Source organism: Blennius ocellaris, assembly GCF_963422515.1.
Source record: "Blennius ocellaris genome assembly, chromosome: 4".
NCBI lineage: Eukaryota > Metazoa > Chordata > Actinopteri > Blenniiformes > Blenniidae > Blennius > Blennius ocellaris.
The window spans coordinates 749,385-755,384 of NC_137653.1; the positions used below are offsets into that span (position 1 = coordinate 749,385).

General features: G+C 42.8%; 1 protein-coding gene across 1 annotated transcript in view; it reads right to left on the reverse strand.

Moving 5' to 3' along the window:
- slmapa (sarcolemma associated protein a) overlaps positions 1-6,000 on the reverse strand; it is a gene marked incomplete at its 3' end in the record, with an annotated part of 49,445 nt that overhangs the window by 23,891 nt on the left and 19,554 nt on the right.

Genomic DNA, 6,000 nt, shown 5'->3' on the forward strand with positions numbered 1-6,000 from the left:
CCAGGATCTCAGCTCTTCATCCATCAGGTCCAGGTTTCACACTGAGGGAGGCACTATTAAAAAAAGTCCTTGCTTTCTGGATTTACTGGATTCCTGTTGATAAAACTGTGATGAGAAAGACTTTATATTGTTAATAGAGGCTACAGAGTTTAACTTTTTAACATTTTCAGGTGGTGGTGTGCCTCCAGATTTTACCAAACAAAAAAGTGTGTCTTGGCTCAAAAAGGTTGAAAAACACTGATGTAGACGATAATGTATTTTATGTTAACGACGCGCTGAGTGACATCACATAGTGACTTTATCACCCAATCTAAGGAGACAAAGATGAAAGTGATCAAAGTGGTGGTGTGCCTCCAGATGTTTCCAAACAAAAAAGTGTGTCTCGGCTCAAAAAGGTAGGAAAACACTAATTTAAGCCAACAGGCCCTCGGCGATGAGTCGGACTAAAAGCAGTTCAAGATGAACAAACACCCAAAGAGGAGACAGACGTCGCCCGGTGCTGTTAAAGTGTTAAGTGCTGTGGTTGTTGTGTGGAAGGCGGAGAAAGTCCGATGCAGGACGGAGTTTCCTGAGAGTTCAGTGAAAGTTGGTGATGAAGGTGACAGTTTGCGAACACAGAGGCGCCTCGGGGACGTTTACAGGACAGCAGAGCGAGGCCGTGGTCGCTTCATGAACATCCAGTTATATAACGTTTCTCTCCGACTGCCTACAACCCAGTGGCCTTTTAAACTGTGCAACTACTGCTACTAATACATTTAACGCTGCAGATCGAACGGCACTGGGAGAAAGAGACATTTGCTGTGGGGCTGCGCAATTATGGCAAAAAATCATCATCAGGATTATTTTGGGCAATATTGAAACCACCATTATTTACACGATAATGTCTTTGAATCTATAACGGCATTTATTGAACCTGTTTAATAAAAAGACTCCTGTTAAATATATAAAAATATCTTGCAATGCAGTTAAAAAATAAACTGTTGTACTGCACTCCATCTTTTGAAATCAATAAATCAATAAAATACAATAAGAGATTGATTTACTTCAACATAAATATTTTGATAAATTGTTCTAAATTAAAATTGGAGTCTGAGCTTCAGACTTTATCCTCCAGTCCAACACACTTCTCACAAACGCTTTTCTTTTCTCTCTTTCTCTCTCTCTCTCGTCTCTCCATCTGAGCTTCACACACGGTGGAGCAACAAAACTACTTCCTGTCTACAAAATAAAGTTCCCCACCGCCCCACAGTGACTGGGTGAATTATGACCTGAACTGATCACCACAGTGGGGAACTTTATTTTGGAGAGCGAGAGAGCGAGAGAGAGACAGAGCGAGACAGAGAGAGCGAGAGAGACAGACAGAGCAAGACAGACGGAGAGAGAGGGAGACAGACAGACAGACAGACAGACAGACAGGGAGAGAGAGAGAGAGAGAGCGAGACAGACAGACAGACAGACAGACAGACAGACAGACAGACAGACAGACAGACAGACAGACAGACAGACAGACACAGAGAGAGAGAGAGAGACAGAGACAGAGACAGAGAGAGAGAGAGAGAGAGAGACAGACAGAGCGAGACAGACAGAGAGAGACAGAGAGACCGAGAGAGACAGAGACAGAGAGAAAGAGAGAGAGAGAGAGAGAGAGAGAGAGAGAGAGAGACGCATGTATTAATGGAGGATAAAGTGTGGAGATCCTTCCTGAAGCTCCGCCTCCCGTCCATCGTCTCCACGACGTCGTCCTCTTTCCTCCTGCGGACGAGTTCTGATCGTCTGGAGCCTAAATCCTCGTCAACATTAAAACTACCTTCATTCAGCAGATTTAGTTTGCATCAAAACTGAGGACGTGCAAAACCAAACCAAAAACCATTTTTCTTCTCTTCATGGGAAAGACGCTGATTAACGACCAGTTAATGGAATCCAGTAAATCCAGAAAGCAAGGACTTTTTTTAATAGTGCCTCCCTCAGTGTGAAACCTGGACCTGATGGATGAAGAGCTGAGATCCTGGTTTTCAAAAACTTCTCCATCACTGTCACTGACACAGTACTTTGATACAAGATGGTAGCAGGAGGTGGAGATGAACCACACTGACGTCTGTCACTTTACATTTCACCGGCAAAGTTCTGTGCTGCCCTCTAGTGGTGAAGAGTATTTAGAGTATATTTTTTTAGAAAAAAATGTGAAATGTGATAATTTCCCACGGCTCACCTGACGAGATCTGGAGGAAACACCAGTGGCTGAGAAACTCTGAGTTAGAGAGTCGACCTTCACCTGCTCTGCCTCCACAGTTCTTATCCACTCCTCGGTCGGAGAGGAACCAACGCACTATGACGCACCATCATAACGTAAGAGTTCATGGAGGTTTGCTTTCGTAAAGGGAGACTATTGAGAGCTGAGAACCAGTCAGAGTTCAGGAATGAAGGTAAACTTGACTTGTGCCAAAGTGGAACTCAACTCTGTCAATGTGTAACCTGCAGGACCGACCAGGGTACGAGGAACGAGTGCAGTAATTCTGTAGGATTGAGCCTTGAGAGTCAAAGCTCTGACCAAAAAACACTGAAAACTAGACGTTTGGATTCGGGTTAGTGTGAATGCTGAAGGCCGAGTAAAGCTGATCTCCTCCGCGAGGTGCCTTTCACGGGACATTCCTAGTTCCTCGTTCACGTCCCAGAATCTAACGGATCGTCATCCCCGAAGAGTTGATGCAATCAGGGGGAGTAGTTTTGGCACAAAGTTGGTAGAACACACACAAACAAACCGATAAATATAACAACGTCTCTCCATCCTGTCCACTCAAGTGTCCACGACAGTCCAGCGCCGCCGTTTAATCATTGAGGGTCACATATTCCCAGCAATGATCCACGGAATGTGAGAGTTTGGCCAGACTTGATGCAACCGTGTTGTGTATCGTGAGTAAAATGTTCCAAGAAGAAAAGGAACGACGGAGCCCAGCAGAGAAGTGGAACCTTCGCAGCAGGTGTTTGCAGACGTTCTGCCTGCAGAGCTCCGACCAGCGCTGCTCCAAAATAACACCATCAAAAAAAATTAAATAAATAAAAAATTAGAGCTTATCATGACCTGGATTCACGGACCTCCAACTCCGGCTCCCGCCGGCCCCCCGCGGTGCCGCAGGCCTGCAGGAAGCCGTCGTCCCGACGATGGAAAAGTTTCCCTCCGCTCAGATATTTCTACCATTAAAGATCTTTTTACAGTGACACTGGAGCTCAGGCCCGTCCTGCAGGCGCATGAGGCCGTCTGGGAGTCCCAGCCCCTCCTGCACGTGACGCCTTGTGCTTACTCAGCACGGACTGAAACAGTCTGCAGACCGCTATAAAAAAAAAGCCTGCCGTCAAACATCTTGTCAGATTCCTTGTGTTCAACTTTGGACAGCGAGTCGGGGCCAAGTTAAAGAAACGGTCGTCTGAGTGGGACTTTCCAGGAAAGATCTCCATTCTAACGTCCAATCAAAACCTTTCGACTGAAGTCACATGTCAGGAACGGACGTCTGGACTGAAGACTAAACTGTAGATCAAGGTGAAAACTTGAAGAATTCACAGAAGCTGAAATGTTAAGAATCACATTTCTAGTTTGTTTTCAATCCATTATTTCCGCTCGGCGATCTGAACGTCGACGTAAATCTGACAACACAAGGTTTAAAACAAAAAGTCTCATTCACCAGCGTTTCTCTCCTTTTTAGCACGACTTTTTTTAATCTTATTTAAATTGCATTTAATGCAGCGACACAATAAGGACAAGCTCTAATCTTCAGCTACTTGCCGACACAAAGTACCGATAAGAGTACGTAGTACCAGACCGGATACTGGGAACGGCACTGGTTTCATGGAAAAGCTTCAATCAGCTTGAAGTTGAAGGCCTCAACAATCCACAAATGTGAGTATTTGAGTTTTCCCACATTAAACAGAGGCGCTCGGCCTCCGTCCCCCCCCCCCCCCCCCCGACTCAACCCTACCTGTCAAGGCTTCGTCCCCACTGCGTCAGCGTGTGAATCTCTCAGAGGTCAAAGGTCACCTCCTCCTCAGGAATCCGGCCCCCCCCCCTCCATGTTCCTCTGGTTCCACACAGAGCAGCCGGTGCGTCTCCACTCCTCCAGACTGAGAGAACTCATCCCACAACACTCCCTTTCTTTCTTTCTGTCTTTCTTTCTTTCCTCGCCGCTCCTCCTCTCCCCGGAGCCAAACAGCTGACTTTTCCTTCCTCTCACTGGGAGCTCCGCCCCCCCCCCCCCCCCCCCCCCGCCCCCCCTGGCCGGCCCTCGAGCCGCGAGGAAGCCGGCGTTCTGGAGTCTTTTACCACCGGAGGGCCGCCGGGCAGGATAAAGGTGAGCGGGGGTGTGGTAAAGAGCGGCGGCCACGTGACCACCGGCACCGGCGAGCCTCCAACTAACCCGTGAGTCAAACAGGACGGTGATCAGGTCACCAACATAAATCATCAACAGGTTGAATTCATCGTCTTCACTGTCAGAGCCTCAATCACCTGGACGAAACTACACTGATACTTATATTATATCATATAGTTCAGATTTCATGTACATATCCAAATGTTTATACATGGGCAAGCACACCATTACCATTGGTATTATTATTGTTATTATTATTACTGATGTATATATATATATTGTTATTGTTAGTAATAATAATAATAACAATAAGAATGATATATATATATATATATATATTTGTTATTGTTATTTTATTGCTACCATTACTAGTAGTACTATACACGAGTATTATACACTATTTCACACTGTTATTATCTGTATTATTGTTATTATTATTATTATTATTATTATTGATATATATATATATATATTTGTTATTGTTGTTTTATTGCTACCATTATTAGCAGTACTATACACGAGAATTATACACTATTTCACACTGATATTATCTGTATTATTGTTATTCTTATAGTTATTATTATTATTACTGATATATATATATATATATTTGTTATTGTTATTTTATTGCTACCATTACTAGTAGTACTATACACGAGTATTATACACTATTTCACACTGTTATTATCTGTATTATTGTTATTATTATTATTGATATATATATATATATTGTTATTTTATTGCTACCATTATTAGCAGTACTATACACGAGAATTATACACTGCAGCACAGCTGTCTCAAACAAACACCGACTCCGTCACAGCCTCAATCACCTGGACTAAATTACATTGATACTTATATTATATCATATAGTTCATATTTCATATGGCATATTGCGTGTACATATACATATATTTATACATGTGCAAGTACACCATTACCATTGGTATTATTACTGTTATTATTACTGATATATATTTATTGTTATTGTTATATTATTGCTACCATTATTAGTAGTACTATACACGAGTATTATACACTATTACACATTGTTATTATGTGTATTATTGTTATTATTATTATATAATACCTACTTCTAATGGCTCCGCCACTGCACCTTACTATTTATTATCTTGCTTTGATCTCCTGCTTATTTCTCAGTGCCCATGTTCCCTTCTGTGTTTTACTTTATGTCTTATACCCAGATATTTTTATTTTTTACTTTTATTACTATTCTATTGTATTTTATAATATTCGCCCCATCTGGAGTTCTTCAAAGAAATGAGGCCTGATCAGTTATTTAACAGCTCATTTAACATCCTGGATAAAAAATTGTAAAAAAAAAAGGTCCCAGACCAAATGTTCAGGAACACGACGGACCGTTTTCCCACGAGGCGACTGGATGGAACGACGCCAGACGGCAGCTTATGGAGGGATTTACCTCCAACAGGCGTTACCATGACGACAGAGGAGCAGCGTGAAAAGAAGTTAAACTTTGGAAGGCGTTTTGAAAAAGTTGTTTACGTCACGTAAACGGGGCCTGAGTAGAATTACTACGTCATCGTCTCAGAGATTCCGGATCTGAGACGAATCAATAAACCGACATCGATGGTTGAAATGAGAAAGACATGGTGAATAAACA